This window comes from Sciurus carolinensis, chromosome 4 (assembly GCF_902686445.1).
Source record: "Sciurus carolinensis chromosome 4, mSciCar1.2, whole genome shotgun sequence".
In the NCBI taxonomy this organism is placed as follows: Eukaryota; Metazoa; Chordata; class Mammalia; order Rodentia; family Sciuridae; genus Sciurus; species Sciurus carolinensis.
The window spans coordinates 155307676-155327723 of record NC_062216.1 but is presented as its reverse complement, the minus strand read 5'-3'; the positions used below and the strand labels follow the sequence as shown (position 1 = coordinate 155327723).

The window sequence follows — 20048 nt, the reverse complement described above, 5'->3', positions numbered from 1 at the left end:
CTGAAGATTGCTAGTATATCCCCTCTTATCCTTCAGTAGCCTGAAGTCTTGGAGGAAGTTGATAATGTGGAGCTCCACGAAGAAGCTACCTCTCTAGGGGTGGTGACCCTCAGGTGGGGTATATTCCCTGCTAGTTGGCAGAGGTGCCCCCACTTGTTGACCAATGGTCATCCAACGGGGAACTAGGCTGTGGACTGAGGCAAGGCCTGTTTGTGCCTGTGTCTCTGGTTTTACCGTCCCTGTGGGAAAACCTCACCCGGCAGGGAAGACTCACCCGGTGGGGATGTCTCGCTGGTCAGTTCCCCTCCTAGAGGTTCCCCTCAATCTACAACTACCGCCTGGGCTGGGCTGTCTTCCTCTGCAACGTTCCCAGGGGCCCGGACCTACCTCCTGGGCCTGGGAGCCTCACCCTTCGCAGGTGAATCTCCTTAGGCTGCCTCTCCCAGAGACTCTGCCCGCAGTCCTGGAAACTTTGCTCCGCCCCTAGGCGTGTCTCTGTGCGGCTCTTCCAGCAAGAAGCCACCTAGCTCCTGGGACCCTGCTCTGCACCTAATCGCCTGGCTATGCGGCCCCTGCTCTGAGCCGCCACCTGGAGCCCCGTACAATAGCTCCAAGACCCAGAGACCCACCACACACCTCCTCCTCCGGACAGCCGCCCGGTTTCCGACGCAGTCACTAGGAGTCCAAACAACTCACTTCGCGTCTCCTCCTCCCGCCAACCACCCGTAGCCCTAGGCAGGCACTCCGAGTCCAAGTGACCTGCCTTGTTCCTCCTCCTCCTCGGGGTAGCACCCCGGGTGTTCAGGAGCGGTGGCTCTGAGACCAAGTGACCCACCACGCTCCTCCTCTAGGCAGGCCACCGGTGTTCAGGAGCGGTCGCTTTTAGTCCATCAACTCACCACTCGCCTCCTCCTCTGGCAACCGCCTGTGGCTCTGATGCAGTTACTCCTAGACCAAGCGACCCGCCGCACTTCTCCTCTTCCTCCGGGCAACCCCCCGGTGTTCAGAAGCAGTCGTTCTGAGTTCAAACAGCTCGCCACGCAGCTCCTCCTCTGGCAACCGCCTGTGGCTCTGATGCAGTCACTCCTAGACCAAGCAACCCACCGCGCTCCTCCTCCAGGCAGGCCACCAGTGTTCAGAAGTGGTCGTTCTGAGTTCAAACAGCTCGCCATGCAGCTCCTCCTCTGGCAACTGCCTGTGGCTCTGATGCAGTCACTCCTAGACCAAGCGACCCGCCGCACTTCTCCTCTTCCTCTGGGCAGCCCCCCGGTGTTCAGGAGCGCTCGCTCTGAGTTCAAACAGCTCGCCAAGCAGCTCCTCCTCAGGCAGCCGCCTGGAGCCCCAGTGGTTGCTCTGAGTCCAAGCGCTGTGCTGAGCCGCCTCAGCGGCTCTACGATGATCCCAGTTGTCCGTGTTTACCGCTCCAGCGGGGGGAGGGGGCGTCTCGCCGAGCAACTCCACTTCACAAAGTTCCCTGCGTTCCGGGGCTACCGCCCCATCCGGGACGCCTCCCCAATGGGAGAGACTCACCCAGCAGCTTTGAGTTGGTCCCACGTCTCTCACTATCTCCTCTTTTGAATCTTGCATCCTGGAGCAACATGAAATGCAGCCGCCCTCTAGTCCACCATCTTGAAAACCCCCTATATTTTGTTTTGTCAACAAAATGTAACCCATGCATTTTGTATGTCAATTAATTTTCGATAAGAATAATTAATTTTGGTAAGAATAGCAGTTCCACAGCAGAAAGACAGTTTTATCAAATCAAAAGAAAACAAAAATAGAAACTCAAGATAAAAATATTAATATTATATACTATCAATGAAAAAAACAAAACCCATTAAATAAAACATTGAAATTGAAAGCATACATACATTCATGTAAAATTTTAAGCTCTGATCATAATTTTGCACAGTAATACAACCACAGAAGAATCTGGGAAGACTTTATTGAACATCCATGAGAGCTTAAAATTGTTATTTGACTAATAGAAGTTAAATGGAACAGTGTTCTATGAACAAGTAGAAAGCAACATATTGGAAAATTTATCTGCATATAATTTTTCAGTCAAAATACATGGCAACTATACAATTCAAAGGAGTATCTTTAAATTGTTTTCCTTTACACTTTCATCTAGCTGCATAAATGCCACTGACTTATAATGTTTTGTTATTTGAATTTGATTTTAGCAATCTAGAGGTACTTAGAGACTTCCTTCATTGACCACCAATTTTCATAGAACTATCAATAATTAATTACTGCTTTATACAAAGATGGAAATACTATTTACAAGAATAATAACAAGAAAGAAATGAGATGATTATTTCATGATATATTCCACAATCTTACAATAATAAACTGATTTAAGCTAAAGAGCATATTTCTTTTTTTTTTTTATTGTAAACAAATGGGATACATGTTGTTTCTCTATTTGTACATGGAGTAAAGGCATACCATTTGTGTAATCATAAATTTACATAGGGTAATGTTGTTTGATTCATTCTGTTATTTTTTCCCTTCCCCCCACCCCTCCCACCCCTCTTTTCCCTCTATACAGTCCTTCCTTCTCCATTCTTGCCCCCCACCCTAACCCTAACTCTAACACTAACACTAACCCCTCCCACCCCCCATTATGTGTCATCATCCACTTATTAGCGATATCATTCGTCCTTTGGTTTTTTGAGATTGGCTTATCTCACTTAGCATGATATTCTCCAATTTCATCCATTGGCCTGCAAATGCCATAATTTTATCATTCTTTATGGCTGAGTAATATTCCATTGTATATATATACCACATTTTCTTTATCCATTCATCAATTGAAGGGCATCTAGATTGGTTCCACAATCTGGCTATTGTGAATTGAGCAGCTATGAACATTGATGTGGCTGTATCTCTGTAGTATGCTGATTTTAAGTCCTTTGGATATAGGCCAAGGAGTGGGATAGCTGGGTCAAATGGTGATTCCATTCCAAGTTTTCTAAGGAGTCTCCACACTGCTTTCCAGAGTGGTTGCACTAATTTGCAGCTCCACCAGCAATGTATGAGTGTACCTTTCTCCCCACATCCTCGCCAACACCTGTTGTTGCTTGTATTCTTGATAATCGCCATTCTAATTGGGGCGAGATGGAATCTTAGGGTGTTTTTGATTTTCATTTCTCTTATTACTAGAGATGTTGGAACATTTTTCCATATGTTTGTTGATTGCTTGTAGATCTTTGGTGAAATGTTAAACAGCATATTTCTAAACTGCATATTTTTTATATTTGCAAAAAATAAAGGGGTATATGCATAAATCTATATAAGGGAAGTTTGAGTTTCAGGTGCAACTTTATTCTGAGGTCCCTCAAAAAACTTATTAGGACCCCAAGTCTTTCTGTTTCTTAGCTCTATTATCTTCCAGGTTGACTCCCTTCTTGAGTTCCAAATGGTTCAAGTAAGACTGTCAATACTATTAACTCTGTGTCTTCACAGAGTATGTAACAGGGGGAGGGTGCTAATAAAATTCTCTTGTGGGCTCTAAAACTTTTATGTCCTGAATTGGGTTCTTTTTCAACCCTGATTTAAACACTGCGGCCAGGGTTGCAAAATAAGTGGCCAGATGTATTATTTATTGTTGCAAAATAATTTAGCCCAAAACTTAGCAGCTTAAAGTAACACACATTTGTTTACTCTGACAGTTTCTATGGGCCAGGAATCCAGAAATGACGTTATTGGGTCCTTACTTCAGTTTGTTTGTTTTTTTTAAGCAAACACTTTAATCAATGTGTCGACCAGGGTTGGGGCTCATCTGCTGGGTCCACTGGGTCCACTTGCTCTTCTTGCAAATTCACTTTCATGGTTGTTTGTGGGATGGCAAATACAACTGTCCCCAACATAGTCCCAGGTTTGGCTCTAAGTCACATAGAAAACAGAAGAGAAAACTTGTTTTCTACTCCCATGACTTTGAGTCATTATGAATCTCAATGTTTATTTTAAATTACTTAATTATATGTTTATATTATGGGATAAAGATGTTTTGTGTGTTCATTCAACATCCCTAAGCCAGCTCTATTCTTTCTTTATTTTTGGTTTGTATTATAATTTTCAGCCAGAGCCTCTACATAAAATAGGCTAAAACTTCTGTATGTGAATTTGCTGAGATTGTCTCATGTGTTAAAATTACATAAAGACTTGAGATTAAAATTATCTTAAAATTCATCCTACCTTATCTAAAGAAACTTTATGGTCGTTAGGACAATGAAGCAAAACCAACTATTTAGCCTTGAGTTTTCAGGGTTTTAGTAGAAAATAGAAATAAACATTAACCTTGAGGGGGAAAAGGTTTTTTGGGCCTCTTCTGTATAGAAATTATGGATTTCTTAGTTGACTTTATCAAAAAAGTAAACAAGTCTTTATCACAGAAGGTATTTGCCCATGAGATTTCAAAATAGTTAAAATTATCAGGCAAAGATGAACAAATGCATTCAGTGACTAATCGGTGTTCATACTTAATCATAGTGCATCTGTTGAAGAGTGATGGGTGTTAAGTCTGACCCAGAGTTTTCTGGTGAGTTCTTCCAAAATCATGGCCTTCAGACAGTACTTAACTGTCTCAGAGAGGTAGTTATTTGAAATATGTTTCTGTGTCAGGCACCAATTTTTATGCATAACATTATTATATGCATTTTGTTTGCTATAGGTACATATTTATTATAGCTAATAATACACAGCTGATATTTATTATTATAGCATATATTTGTTTTTTTTCTAATATTTATTTCTTATGTATTGTATGTGAAGTACTATTGTAAGAACTTCCCTTATTTATCATCTTTAGTCTTCTTAATCATCTTTTGAAAAAATCACATACTAATTTATTTTTTATCACTTTGTAATGCATGCACAGACCACCTGGAATTTTAACTTTGTTCTTCAGTAATCAAAGGGTGTTCATTTGCCATGTCTGTCAAAGCAAGGTTTGAGCCAACAGTAGACAAAGTCTTCTCTATGGGAAGAACCAATCCCAAGTCTAACTTCTGCAATTGAGGCCAACTAAACTCCTTTCATAGGAAACACAATCAACCATTGAACTTGGGCTTACTTTTGAAGGTTCTAAGTGACAGGAGATATTTGGAGTTTCCTCTGCTTTAGCGACTATCTCCTAAAACATCTATTTGGGTCATTTCATCTATTTACTCTTGAAGAAGAGCTTCACAGGCTTCCTGTGTTTCCCTTCTTCCAGTTTCTTCCCTTTATTAGTCTATCTCCCCCCAGGTGATGTTTGTGCAACAAAATTTTGATCATATCCTTCTGTTCCCAGGAAATAAAAGTGTTGTTTTTCTTGACACACAAGTCCTTTGACTATCTCCTGCCTGCCTGTTCTCCCCATTCCTGTGCTCCTTACACATGCATGTAACACCTTTGAATCCCGGCAATAATGAATCATTTTTAGTTACTCAAACATACCTTTGCACATTCTGTTTCTTATGCCTGGAATACTTAACATCTTTCTATATAGCTGCCTCATAAACTTGTACTAAGTCTTCAAATCAAAGATCAAATGACCTATGCAAGCCCTTTTCTTCAACCTTTTATATACCTTGTACATATCTCCATGATAGTGTTCAGTTTCCTGCATGATATTTGTCTTTCCACTAAACTAGAAGATCCTTGAGGCCAGGAAAGATTCCCCCTTCCTCCTGAGTCTAAAACAAAACTGTCATGTTGGAGTCCTCAATGACTTAACGCCTTAAGTCACCACCTTCTGAATGAGGAGTCAAACATTTGCCAGATACTTAAAAGAAGAGAAAATGAGATGGAAATCAACAGAATTACTATTTTTTCCCAATCAGGTATGGTCTATATATATAATTTTGTTTTCTGCCAGAAGATTTTAGCATTTTAGACTTAAATTCCATTTCCTATTTTAGACCACACTCCAGCACATAAGTTGTCAGATCTGTTTAGTAAAGGCTGGTATTTCTTAAGTGCTCCCTGAAGTTTTTAGTTCAAAATAAAATGCAAAGCCTTAGGGAAAAATTAAACCTGAGCTTCTGATTTCCCTCAGCATTTAAACACCAATGCATGATCTCGGAGCATTTTCCTATTTAAATCTTGACTTTGTGATCCAGGACTCTCTTGACCCACAGCACTCCATGATTCTTGAAATAACGAATTCCTTTCCTTCTTCTGTTGTCTGCCATTTCTGCTTGCATTTCTATTTTGAGATGTCAGAAAGGCTGTCCTTTCATCAGTAGGAGCAGCATTGTCCTTACTGCAGCATCTCTTTTCCAACTGATTTTCATTATCAAGTCTTCTCCATAAAGAATGCAGATGTGTAGTGTGTCATTTTAAGCTCAGAAAACATTTAGGGTTAGAAATATAAGATATTGCTACTTTCTAATTAAAAATAGAATTGTTAGTCAGAATACTTTTTACATCATTCTACACAAGTGAGCACTGTTCATGCCTAGCTCCTTTGCCTGCAATACAAGATAGAAGACAGGAAGTCGGGCTCATATAGAGACCTTTAGGTGTGCCATTTCTCTCCCCAATGTGGGCTCAGCCTTCTGAAACACTGCAGTGTGCTCTTTGACCAGTCTTTTGAAAATGATCAGTCTTTACTTGATATATGTTGAAATAAATAACTTGCATCCCTTTTCTTAATTACAAAGCTAGGAATGGAATCATCTTTTATGACCATTCCTGGCCCCACGTTTTGTTCTCTTTTTCCCTTCAGATGGTATCAAGGCCATAGCACAGCTGCAACACGGCTGTGGCGGAGATTGTGGAAAGGCCAAAGAAAGTGCCTGGAGACAGCACGTGAGGCATGTGTCTTATTAGGGATCAGTGACTGCTCCAAGAATTCAGCGGCAATAGGTTGAACAAATAGCACCTCTATCCCTCGAGGTGCCTCGCCAAGCTGCGCCTCCTCTCCCTCGTGGCATGGTGTCCAGAGGCAGCTGGCTGGACTAGCGACACATGGCATTTCCATGGTGCCCTCAGATCCAAGCCCATTCCCACAGAGAGAGGAGTTTTATATGTTAGGCTGCAGAAGCAGTGATGTCGTCAGCATTAGCTCGCTTAGTCTGCTTGTATGAGCAGCATCCCCGGGAGCAGCTCTCCCTGCAAACATACAAGAAAGTAGCTTTCTACAGATAATGCTAATTTGCCCTAGTTCTTTGTGTGCATAAGAGAAAGCCAGCGTCCTTCAAAATAATATGTATCCAGACTTTCTGGCCCAGGCTGGCTCTCCTTTCCTTAACTGAGCTAGGTTTGGGGGAGCACCAAGGAGGCCCTCAGGGATGTGGTGCTTTATTGTCCCCCCTTTCTTTAAGGATGATGCAGACAAGTTACAAATAACAGAGTGCTTGGTGCTGATAACCTATCAGTGCATCTTAGATAGGCAATGCCCCTGAGGATGTCATGGATTTGGGGATTCTGATCACTTACAGTACAGTCAGCTTTCCTTCATTATTTGACCGAATGGCACACTCCACGTGTTTTTGTCTTATGGAAACAAAAAGAACTGGGCAAGGAAAAGCCCTCATGGCTCCAGACCAATCTTCTTGGTTGAGGGATGAATGAACAACACAAGTATACATTCTCCTGGCAGTGAGGATAATAGGATATTCCCAGCATCGAAATAGCTCTTTCTGCATCATAGTACTTGTTCACATATGTTATTTAATTTCAGTTTCAAATAAAACCCTGAGATAGATGGAGGGAGGGTGTCCCCTTATTCTACTGAAGCACAAAAAATTCCCAGAAATTTTCCTAAGCAAAACTGTACTTTTTCTATTGCTCCATATAAAAAATAGAATCAGCCAATATTTAAGTAGCGGAGAAGAGCCAAGATTCAAACCCAGGCAGTCTGGCTGGAGAGTCTAGGTTCTCAACCTCATGCTGAGCCACCCTCATTGAGGCAGTCGTCTTCCCAGACCCACAGCACAAGCATTCGTGCCTTGAAGACCTGCCAGGCACCCACATGCATCAGCACGGAAGCTGCAGTCTTCCAGAATCACAGCAAAGCCCTTTGCTGGCATAAAATAAAAATACTCAAGTGACAGTATTCATCCTTCTCCCACCTCTCATCATTCTTTCTAATTTTTCTCATTATTTTGTGCATTAGAAACCAAGAATGATGAGTATGAGGTGAAGGGAGAAAGAAGAATAAATAAACAAATAAAAACCTGAGAAATCATTTTAAGACAAACCTGCTGACATGTGTACAGGTGAATATTCTTACTCCTGCAAAAGGGAAAGAACTGAAAAGCAGTGTGGAAGAGTGACTGACCAAAATCTTAGGCTTGGAGCCAGGCTCTCTGAGTTCAATTTGGTGACTTTAGACAATTTATAACCTTTCATAACCTGTTTGTTTCCTTTCCTGTAAAGGAGTTGATGACAGTAATACTACCATTTCACAGGGTTGTCAAGAAAATATAATGAACTACTTATAGAACATTTAGAACAGAACCTGACTACAGTAAGTGCTCAATACATGTTTGCTTTTATTTTACATAATGAAATAGCATCTTGTCTTAGTTTGTTTTGTGCTACTATGTCCAAATACCTGAGCTGGGTAATTTGTAAAGAACAGAAATTTATTTCATCATGATTCTGGAGGCTGGGAAGTCTGAGATCAAGTTGCCAGAATCAATATCTGGTGAGTGCCTTGCTACATCCTCACATGGCAGAAAGCAGAAGGGCAAGCAATGACGGATACACAACATGGTTTCCACACACGGCAGAAGAGAGTGAAACCACTCCAACAAGCCCTTTGTATAATAGCACTAATCTGTTTGGGAAGGCAGAATTCTCATGACCTAAACACTTGTACTAGGGATTAAATTTCCAATAAAGGGAACATTCACACATACATAAAAGGTTTGAGGTACAGGAAGTCTTCAGTAATTACTAACTCCCCTCCACTGTCTATGGCTTAGATTTCTGGGAAGACTCTTTCTTTGAAAAGTATATGCCCTATGCCAATCAGCTTGATATTAGGATTAAACAGATATTACTATATTTTTGAGGCATTAACTAGTTTCTTTCTTCATGTGTCTTGTCTGGAGCTTCTCCTTTATTCTTCCCTGATGCCATTTTTCAATTTAACAAATATGGCTACTGCTGCTTCTGTCAGATTATTTTACCCACCTTAACAATTTCATTAGAGTTTTATCAAGTAATAACTATCGAGGTAGGTCATGTGTACTCTAATTTATTTCATCTCTCTTTATGATCAGAATAAGAAATCATTTTTCTAAGTTGTAATTCCTCCGATATCAAATGGTATTTTTCTAAGGGACAGCTAGCTTTCTTCACTTGGCTATAAAATGTACAAGTGCAAGGTTGTTCAAAACTCTCTCCCCATTTCCTGGTATAATGCTTGGAACAAGAAGTACTTCATAAATATTTGTTGAAGAAATCAGTGAATGCTGAAAAAATAAAAAATAAGTATCTCCCCACTCTGCAGTTAACTAGAACCTAATTAAGAGGTCTCTGAAAATAATCCAAATATTAGTTGCCTTCTACTTTTAAAAGAGAAAATTTAATTTGAGAAAACTAAACTAAAATGATGGTTTTACTTTAATACAATTATGAGTTTGGGGGCTTTGTCCTAGAGTAAAAATATATTCATGTCATCTTCCATGGCTACTTGCTAAACTACAAGACTGATATTAAGAACATTTCTAAAGCAAGGAAGGTGTTTCCTTGCCCCTCAGTGTCTCCTTGGCTTTGCAGTGTAGAGCAGAATATTAGCCTTTGGGCTTAACTCTTCCAGCTGCCTGCAATCCTTTCTTCCTAGACCCCAGAATGGCTTGCTCTCTCACGACATTCAAGTCTCTGTTCAAATTCCACCTTTTTCAGGGAGGTATTCGCTGTTCTGTCTAAAATACATTTCCCTTCCCCAATCATTCTGTAGTTCCTTTTCCTACTTAAAAAAAAAAAAAAAAAAAAAAAAAACTTTTAAAGCCAGCTTATTGATGTTTAATTAACCCACAATAAATTGAGCATATTTGAAGCATACACTTTGATGTTCGACAAATGTATGCACCTGTGAAATCATTACCACAATCAAGAAAATGAGCATATGCATCACCCCATGCCCTTCAGTTATCCCTCCCATTCCTGCATAGACATCAGTGTTTTGTCACTAGATAAGTTTGCACTCTGTAGAACTTTATATAAATGGTATCACAAATGTACTCTTTTTTTTTTTTTTTTTTTTTTGGAGGGGCATCCTGGTTATTTTTTACTCTAGAAAATTATTTTACTATTCATGTGTTGTGTGTATTGATTATTCATTGCTGAGTAATATCCATATTACAGATAAACCACAGTTTGTTTCTCTGAATGGTCAACTGTTGGTGGACAGTTAGGCTGTTTCCAGTTGCTGGCTATTACAAAGAAAGCGTCTGTGAATTCTTTATTCTAGTGGTGCTGGGGATTGAACCCAGGGCCTTGTGCATGCAAGGCAAGCACTCTGCCAACTGATCTATATCTCCATCCCTGCAAGTCTGTGTATGGCATATGTTTTCATTTTCCTTGGATAATTATTCAGAAGATCATCTGAACCACATAATACATAAACATTTAACTTTTAAGAAACTACTAAACTGTTTTCCAATAGTGGTATCCTTGTACATTTCCATCAGCAGTGTCTGAGAGTTCCAGTTGATATGCATTGTTGACACTTGATCCTTATCTTTGTCAACACTTGATATGGCCAATAAGTGATATCTCATTATGGTTTTCATTTGCATTTTCCTAGAGACTAACAATGATGAGCATCTTTTCATGTGTTTATTTTCCATCCCTGTGTCTTCTCTGGTGAAGTAACTGTTCAACAGTTTTGCTCATTAAAAAAAAAAAAAATATATATATATATATATATATATATGTTTGTTTGTTTATTACTCAGTTTTGAGAGTTCTTTATATTTTCTGAATACAGGTTTGCTATCAGATATTATTTATAAATGTTTTCTTATAGTTATGGATTTGTCTTTTCTCTGAACAGTGCCTTTCCGAGAATATAATTTTAAATTTTTCTGAAGTTTAACTGTCAAATTTCCTTTTAGAATTATGTTTCTGGTATCTAATCCAAACTCAGGATTTTTCCTAGATTTTTAAAAATGCTTCTTCTAGGTGTTTTTCATGTAAGTTTTTATATTTAGGCCTATAATGTATTTGGAGCTAATTTTTATATGAGATACCATCTGCAGATCAAAGAGGGTTTTTTTGCATATGAATGTTTGATTGTTCTGTCCGTCAAATTCATTAAAGAGTCTCTACTTTCTCCACCAAACTGCCTTTTTACGTTTGTCAAAAATCAGTTGACCCTCTACGTATCAGTCTATTCCTGAACCTACTATTCTATTTCATTGATCTATTTGCCAATCTTGACATCAACACCCCATTGTCTTGATGACCATAATGTTATAATAAGTGTTAAAGTGAGTAATGTACATTTTCTAAATTTGTTCTTTTTCAAAGTTTATTTTTATTCTTAGTCCTTTGGATTTCATATGAAATTGACTATTTCTATTTTTAAAAGTCACCTATTGGTACTTTGGTTAGTGTTACACTGAATCTATAGATGCATTTGGGAAGAAATGGCATGTAAAAAGGTGTCTTCCATCCATCCATGAGCATAGTTTATCTTTCCATTTTTAAGGGTCTATATTATTTTTCTCAGCACTGTTTTATAATTTTAAGTGTACAAGTCTGGCACATCTTTTGACATATTTATTCCTCAGAACGTCATAGATTTAGGTTCTATTTTAAATTTGCTGATTTGGGAACTTTTTATATCTTTTTTAATGTTTTTATTGGTGCATTATGGTTACACATAACAGTGGGGTTTGTTTTGACATAATCATAATGCATGGAACATAATTTGCTCCATTTCAGTCCCTGGCACTTCCTCTTTCACTCCCCTTCTCCCACCCCCATTTCCCTTCCTCTGTTCTACTTGTCTTCCTTCTATCAATTTATTTTTCAATTGGTACTTTATAGTTATATGTAAAGGTGGAATTCACTATTATTCATGTATGTACATAGCATACTTTAATATTTAAAATTTTCATTGTCCACTGTTAGTATAGAGAAATGCAATTGATTTTTGTATATTGATCCTGTATCTTGCAATCTTACTAAACTTGCTTTTTAATTCTGATAATTTTTATGTATATCTCATAAGATTTTTATAGAAAATTCTGTCATGTGTGAATAGAAGCACTTATTTTATCCTCTCCAATCTGGATACATTTTATTTTCTTTCTTTTCATGAATAATTGTACTTAGCTAGACCTTCCAGCAAGTGTTGGTCCTATTGTATTACCTTACATATGCTGTTGAAAACAATTAACCAAAATTTGGTTGTGAATCTTTGCATCTATGCCCAACAGATATTGGTAGGTATAGCTTTCTTTTTTCATAATATCTTAGTCTGATTTTGGTATTTGAGTAATGCTGAACTAATAGAATGAGTTGGCAAATATTCTCTTCTCTTCAAATTTTGGGATGAACTTATGTAGAACTGGCTTTATTTCTTCCTAGTATATTTGGTAGAATTCAACACTGAAGCCACTGAGGCCTGGAGATTTCTATATGGAAAGCTTTTAGTACAAATACAATTACTTTAGTAGAGAGCTATTTAGTTGTGAGAATTTTCATGAGTGGGCCTTGCCAGTTTGTACCTTTCAGCAGATTGGTCCTTTTCATATGAATTGTTGAATATATTGGCATAAAGTTATTCAGTTTTAGTCATCATCTCAAAGAACACCTTTTGGTTTCATTGCTTTTTCTCTATTGACTTTCTGTTTTCTATATATTTATTTCCTCTCTGATCTTACTTCTGTTTACTTTTGTTTTTTTTTTTTTTTCTTTCTTCTTTTTCCTTATTTCTCAAGGTGAATGCTGAGGTTATTTATTTGACACTCTGTTTATAATGTAGATATTTAGTGCTGTAAGTTTCTAGGACAGATGTATCTCACAAATTTTGATACACTGTTTTTATTTTTATTAGTGCAAAACATTTTCTGAATGTATGTAAGAATATCCTAACAAATGAAAACAGAAATCCAAAGATGAGGGTGGTTATGAGGATATGAAATAGCAGTAATCAATAAACTACAATAACTGAATCTAAATTAAAGTTAGTAGAACAACTGGAAATATTCAGTATAATAATAAATAAGGATTTGGTCTTCCAGAGTCTTATTGAGGAAGTTGGTTCCTAGGTTGACATGATGGTGAGTTGGGGGCCTAAATTTTCTTCTAGTAGGACAGGGTCTCTGGGTAAATTGATGGAACTAGAGACTATCATGCTAAGTGATATTTCCAGTCCCAAAAAACCAAAGGCAGAATGTTCTTTCTGGTATGGGAATGCTAATACACAATGGGGTGACAGGAGGAGGGAAGAATAGAAGTTCATTAGATTAGATCAAGAATGAAGGGAAGAGTAGGTAAATGGGATAAGGAAAGACAGTAGACTGAATTGAACATGAATTTCCTATGTTCATATGTGAATTTATGAGCAGTGAAACTCCACATCATGTACAACCAAAAGAATGGGATCCCAATTAGGACAAATTATACTCCACATTATGTATAGTATGTCAAAATATACTCCACTGTCATGTATATCTAAAAAGAGCAAATATAAAAATAAAATTTAAAATAAATAAATAAATATTTGATAAGTAGACAGAAAGTTTAGTATTAAACTAGAACGAAATTTACTTAGTGATCCCCAATAAAAATACAAGACTTGGTCCAGAATAAGTCAGGTGGGTAAAGTAAATACATCTAAGAGTCACATGTTATTGTAGGAAAGGGGTAATAAAGAAGAGTAAATATTATGAAGATATAATTTCATTGTAGTAAGAGAGACTAGCTCAGAGGATGCCACACACTGCTAACAATAATGTAAATGATACCACCATTCTGGAGAAGAATGGGTGAATGATGAAACAAACTGTAGTACATTCATACTAGTACTCAGCAATGCAAAGGAATAAGCTATATACAGAACAATTTGAATGGATTTCATGGGAATTATACTAAGTGATAAAAGCTGATTCCCAAAGGATATATATGATTCCCTTTATAGAACATTCTTGAAATGACCAAAATGATAGAGATAGGAAGCAGTTTAGTAGTGCCAGGGAATAAGGAATGGGAGAGAAAGGGAGATGGGCATGTCAGTCAGCTTTTCACTGCTGTGATCAAAGTGCCCAATGAGAACAACTTAGAGGTAGAAAATTTCACTTTGACTCTTGGTATCAGAGTTTCAGTGTGTGATGGGCTGATTCTGCTCTGGGCCTGAGATAAGGCAGAACGTTATGGTGAAAGGGCAAGGTGGAGGAAAGCTACTCAGCTTACAGCAGCTGGGAAGCAGAAAAAGGAAGCAGGGGACAGAATATATGATCCCTAAGGCACACCTACCTGTGACCTACCTCCTCCAGCACTCCTCTCCTGCCTACAGCTACCACCCAATTAGTCCATTCAAACTAGAAGACAGTGCTAAGATTAAAGCTCTCATAACCTAATCACTTCACCTCTGAACAGGAGCTTTTGGGGGAAACCTCATATTCAAACCATAACGATGGCCATGGCTTCCAGGAAGGATTCTTGGGATAGTGCTGTCTGTATATTGACTGTGGTGATAGTCATATGGTCTTCATGCATGATAAAATTTTGTAGGACTAAACACACACACGAATGAGTGCATGTAAAACAGATGAAATCTAAGATTATTGGATTTTAACAGTATTGCTTACTTGTTTGTAATATTGTGATATAGTACTGTGATATAGATCAAGACATTATCAGATTAGTGAAGTCTTATAGAGAATCTTTCTCTATATATTTTTCTTATAATTGCATATGAGTCTACAGTTACCTGAAAATTTAAAAAATAATTTTAAAGGAAAGAGGGAGTGGTCCTTGAGATATCAGGCAAAGAACTGAACAAACTACTGCAATATCTGTATTCTGCACTATTCTAAATGCTTGATTAGAGCTTAAATTTACTTAGAAGTTCCTTAAAATATTTTTGAATGAGAAAAGTGAAGTTCACAGAAATGTGATAGGATTCTATTTTTATGAAACAATGTAAAAAAATACCCCACATGTGCATATATCTGAACGTGTGTGTGTTATTTAAGCATGGGTAAATATATATAAATATATGAACTAGATTATTAACATGAATAACTTTGCAGAAGGGTGGATAATATGGATTGTAGGAAGTAGTAACCAAGAAAAATGGAGACAGAAAAAACCCAAAGCACTCAAATACCATGAAATAATCATAATGTACATTTATATTCAATTATGTTTATATTCATTTTTTATTCTTGTAAATTTAGAGAAATTTGAAGAAATATTTTTATCTTCATTTTTTATCATATTCAATAATTATAAATCTGTTGAGTTATAATTCATTTGCCATTCAATTCACCCACATACAATCCAGTAGATAATAAAATCCAGTGGTTTTTAGTATATTCACAGTTGTACAATCACTACAATTATAAAGCATTTTTATCACCCTAATAATAAATCCATATCCATTAATAATCAGTTGCCATTTCCCCCCAGATCCCTTTCTCTGGTCCTAAACAACACCCAATCTACTTTCTATCGGTACAGATTTGTCTCCTCTGGACATTTTACATAAATGGAATCATATAATATATGGATTTTTTGTGACTGGCTTCCTCCACTGGGCATGATGTTTGCAAGTTTCATCCATGCCGTAGCATGTATCAGAACTCATTTCTTTTTATTATCAACTAATATCCCATTGTATGAATATACCACATTGTATTTATCCATTCAAAGGTACAACTTTGGCCATGGGCACTGTCATCTTGGGACAATGTGTCTATGAAGGGCCCTCATCTCTTTCACTAATCTTTCTTTTGCCTCATTTGATATCACACCTAGATATTAGGCTCCATTAATTGCCAGTGATTGCTCTATTATTTTGGTCAATTTCCTAAAGAATAAATTGTTCCAGAATCTGGTCCAAATAAGTTTAAGCAGCAGGAATGTTTTTCAGTCAGTCTTTGAAATTTGTTCTGATGACAGCAGGGCTCTACTGAAATGCCTCTTTCTCTGGTTCTCTAAACTAGCTGGGCCACCATTTAACATGTTGCCCTGATGAAGTGTACAGTATTTTAGTCAGCTTCTTTGATGCTGTGATCAAAAACCTGACAAGAACAATTCTAAGGAGGAAAATTTTATTTGGGGGCTCATGGTCTCAGAAGTCTTAGTCCATAGATAGCTGGCTCCATTCCTCAGGGCTCAAGGTAGGGTACAACATCATGGGGGAATAATATGGCAGAGGAAAGCAAGTCAGGACATGGCCCCCAATAAGGAGAGAGACTAAATTCAAATATATACCCCAAAGGCACATCCCCAGTGAACCACCTTCTCCAGCCACACTCTACCTGCCTACCACTCAGTTAACTCAGTTAACCCCTATTAGGATTAACACTGATTAGATTAAGGCTCTCGACCCAATCATTTCACCTCTATACTTTCTTACATTGTCACATAAGCTTTTGGGGAATACCTAATATTGAAACCATAACAACTAGCCTCCTTTTAATAAATTATTAGCAAAATTTCCATCATTTTGTATAATAATTTAGGCTTGAATTTCCTTTTTCTCTGTTTTGAGTAAAGTCAATCCCTGCAGAGAATGGTGTAGAGCTTTCAGTTCCTATAGACTGACTATCCCCTTAGGCAAAATCTTTGAACCACACTCCTGGGCACTGGATAGGGAAAAAAGCCTCTGGTCTTTTTAGATGGCCTTTCTGGGCATGGAACCTCCACTCTAGAAGAAGAAGGCATCCCATGATTCTTGGCCTACCAAAACCGGGATAGACTCTGGAACCTTTGTGTAGGGCTGAGTAGCTGAAGAAAGCTCCCTACCTCCTCACTGTACTCATCAGGAATTTAGCCTCTACAGTTTAGAGGATATTGGAAATGCTGGCCTGCCCCTTTTGATATTTACCTATTCATATCCCTTGGTTAGGAGCCCAAGTGAGAGTCCATTCTCTTAAGCGAACTTATCCAGAATGAGTGTCTGGTGATATGCCTCAGGGTGTGAGGGCAGGGTGGGAGCAAGTCATGGCTCAACTGTTATGGAATATTTCTGATCTTACCAAGTTTTAGCAGACCTTGGGAATAAATATTTTTTTCATCCTCTTGGTCTTAGGACACTGCAGAGGCATTGATTGTTTTGGGTTTGAGGGTTTTGAAATTTTGTTTTTGTTTTTGTTTTTGTTTTTCTTTCCAACTTTTAGCAGTTACACCTGTTTAGCTGGGATTGTCTGTGTGGAGGTCCTCACACTGCCTTTCTGGGAGTGGAACTCCAAAATTGTTTTTTCAGAAGTCTGTGCCAAAGAAAATTCCTGGTTTCATCACATCTACTGAGCTTTGGTTTCCTTATTATAAATGATAATAATAATTCATACCACAATGTTTGAACCATAGGAAGCCCAAATAACTGTTGCTTTTTTTTCTTTCCTCCTCTTATCTCAGTTTCAGGACTTAAAGAAGTTCTAGTTGAATAAGGGTGCCTGGCCATTAATGTGTTGTGATGCTTCAAGTATTTTGAAACTGTGAGAAAGTATTGTAAGCAAAGTGAGGAATATATTTAAACACTATAAAAAAGTGATTTCAGACCTGAATCAGGTTCTATGAGAACTTATGAGAAAATGCTTTTAAAAAACCACAGGCCAACAACATGGCTTAGGGTCTCTCTTTTTCTTCCCTGCTCTTCCTGAATACCCCCAAGTAATGATCTCTCTGAGCTGTGTTTTATACTGCAGTCTGAATCTTGAAATAACTCTCCCTTTCCAATTATTAAGAGATCAAAATCCCAAGAAAAATATTTCCATTATCATTTATTCATTCATTTAACAAAGATGATTTGCTATCTAGGAATTTTATGGTGCTGTATTCTGCACTTGGCCCCTGGTTTGCATCTTAAAAAATGAGTTAGGATTTGAGGAACTACCTTGCCAAGACAAAATGTTGTTGTCATGTTTGTTCAGTTTTTATGTAGCTTATTCACCTACTCATAACTTAAAATGTTCAGGAGGAACATTGTGGATGGCATCCTGGAGAAGCTGTAATTGAGACTTATCTTTAACTTCATAATGTATCAGCTTTAGGGCTGGCCAGGGACAAATAGCATCTTTTTTTTAGCTTCTCATGCAGGTAATGTTGAGCAACTAGAATCTACTAAAATCCATTCATTTATTCCTACAAATTCTTTGATCATCTGAAAAGATCCAGAAGTAATCAAGGATAAACTGTAATCAAGTACAATGCAATCCACCCAGAGTTGCTTACTCAAAAGGGGGCCAAGGATGATGCACAAAAACCCAGACCTGAAAATTGTATTTAAAAATTAAGATATCTTCTTTTTGATGAAGAATTCAGAGATTTGGAATACAGTTTAAAAGTAAAAATTTCAAATCTGAAAACAAGAGGACTTTATGTAAGTTTGGATTGTGAGATTACATTATGTTGTTTAGCAGGTACAAATTGAATCCTTACTATATGCAGTATCAGTAAGGCATATTCCTTGCTTTTAAGAAATGAATCTTGTACACATACAATTATTGTATAAGTTAGAAAAAATTTTGCAATAGAACTTCCAAAAAATGCCCTTTAAGACAGAAAAGAAAGAGATTCATTCCCGCTAGGGAGGATTAGAAGAGGATTCATAAAGAAAATGGCAGCAAATGGGTAGAAGTGCAGAGACATATGAAACCAGCCAGAGCTTATTACAGGCTGGCTTCTGAGATCAACAAGTAATATCCCTTGCTGGAGAATTGGGGAAGGGGTATAAGGGAAAGAGGGAATAAGGTTAGATGACTTACAGTCATCAAGAAGACCCCAAAATGTCATCACAGGACTTGAGAGTTTATTTTGAAATCAATGGAAAATCACAGAAGGGTTTTGAAACGGGAAATAGTCATCAAAGCTATGTCTTTGAGAGATTATTCTGACACCATGTATAAATTAGATTTCAGAAATACCAGAGGTGGGAAGACCAATATAGAAGTCATGGTTGTGTTAGGCTGGGTGGGCTGGAATTAAGCGTGAAAAAAACCAAAAGAGGTGTCAGCTCCATAAACATAAAATAGGAAATGGAAGTAAGAGAATGGAAGACACCATGATGAAGGGTGACTGTCACTTAAGGACTGGTATCAATAGTGAGGTGTTTTGATGTTTAATGTCTGTGTGCCCAGGAGATTGACAATGTTTTTAAAAAGAGAAGGGAAATAGAGAAAGACATGACTTAGCAGAAGAAGAAAAATGATGTTTGATTTATTCAATAACTACCTCTTGGGCACAATAAACAGTAATGTGTCCGGTGCTGTTCTGGGGGGATGAAAGAGTTATCTTGAATTTTTAAAGCACTTTATGTGGAAGAGGCACTGTTCCCAATCTGTGTAACTCCAAAGGCAGAGCTGGAGTCAGAGAGTAGGAGTAAGGTAGGAAGTAAAATATCTTTCTAATAAATGGAGACTTGTTGATGAGTAGTAAGAGCTCTGTTACAGGCAGTATTCAAGTAGAAACTGGGTATTATTCTTCCAGGAACACGGTAACAAGGGATTCTCACCTTAGGAAGGAGGTCAGAATAACCTTTCTTCAAGTTCTCTTCCAGTCTTAAGACTATTCTTCCTAATGATGTAGTCCTGTGAGTTCTATTATTAATCTCTGGTTTCTCCCAATTATTAAATAAATTACTCAGTGTGTCTGCCATTCAGTAAAACGCACACATTTACATCTGTTATTCTTGAATTATTTTTGGTTAGGGCTCCTCTTCTATATTAAAAAACTCTACTCAGTTAACATTACCTTTGTAGCTACTCAAGAATAGTAACCCTGGTAGATAGGGTTATAAATACCAGAAGGGAAAAGGATTTCTTGTGCCTAATAATATTTTTGTTTAGAAGCAACCCTGGGAAACAAGGAATGGATTATCTCAACTTCAAGATTACGATGCAGTTTCTGTATGTTGCAGTAGTT

At 37.8% G+C, this 20048-nt stretch overlaps 1 protein-coding gene across 13 annotated transcripts in view; it reads left to right on the top strand.

Moving 5' to 3' along the window:
* The window catches only part of Anks1b (ankyrin repeat and sterile alpha motif domain containing 1B), a 1141006-nt gene that overhangs the window by 757445 nt on the left and 363513 nt on the right, over positions 1-20048 (top strand). The window lies entirely within an intron of this gene.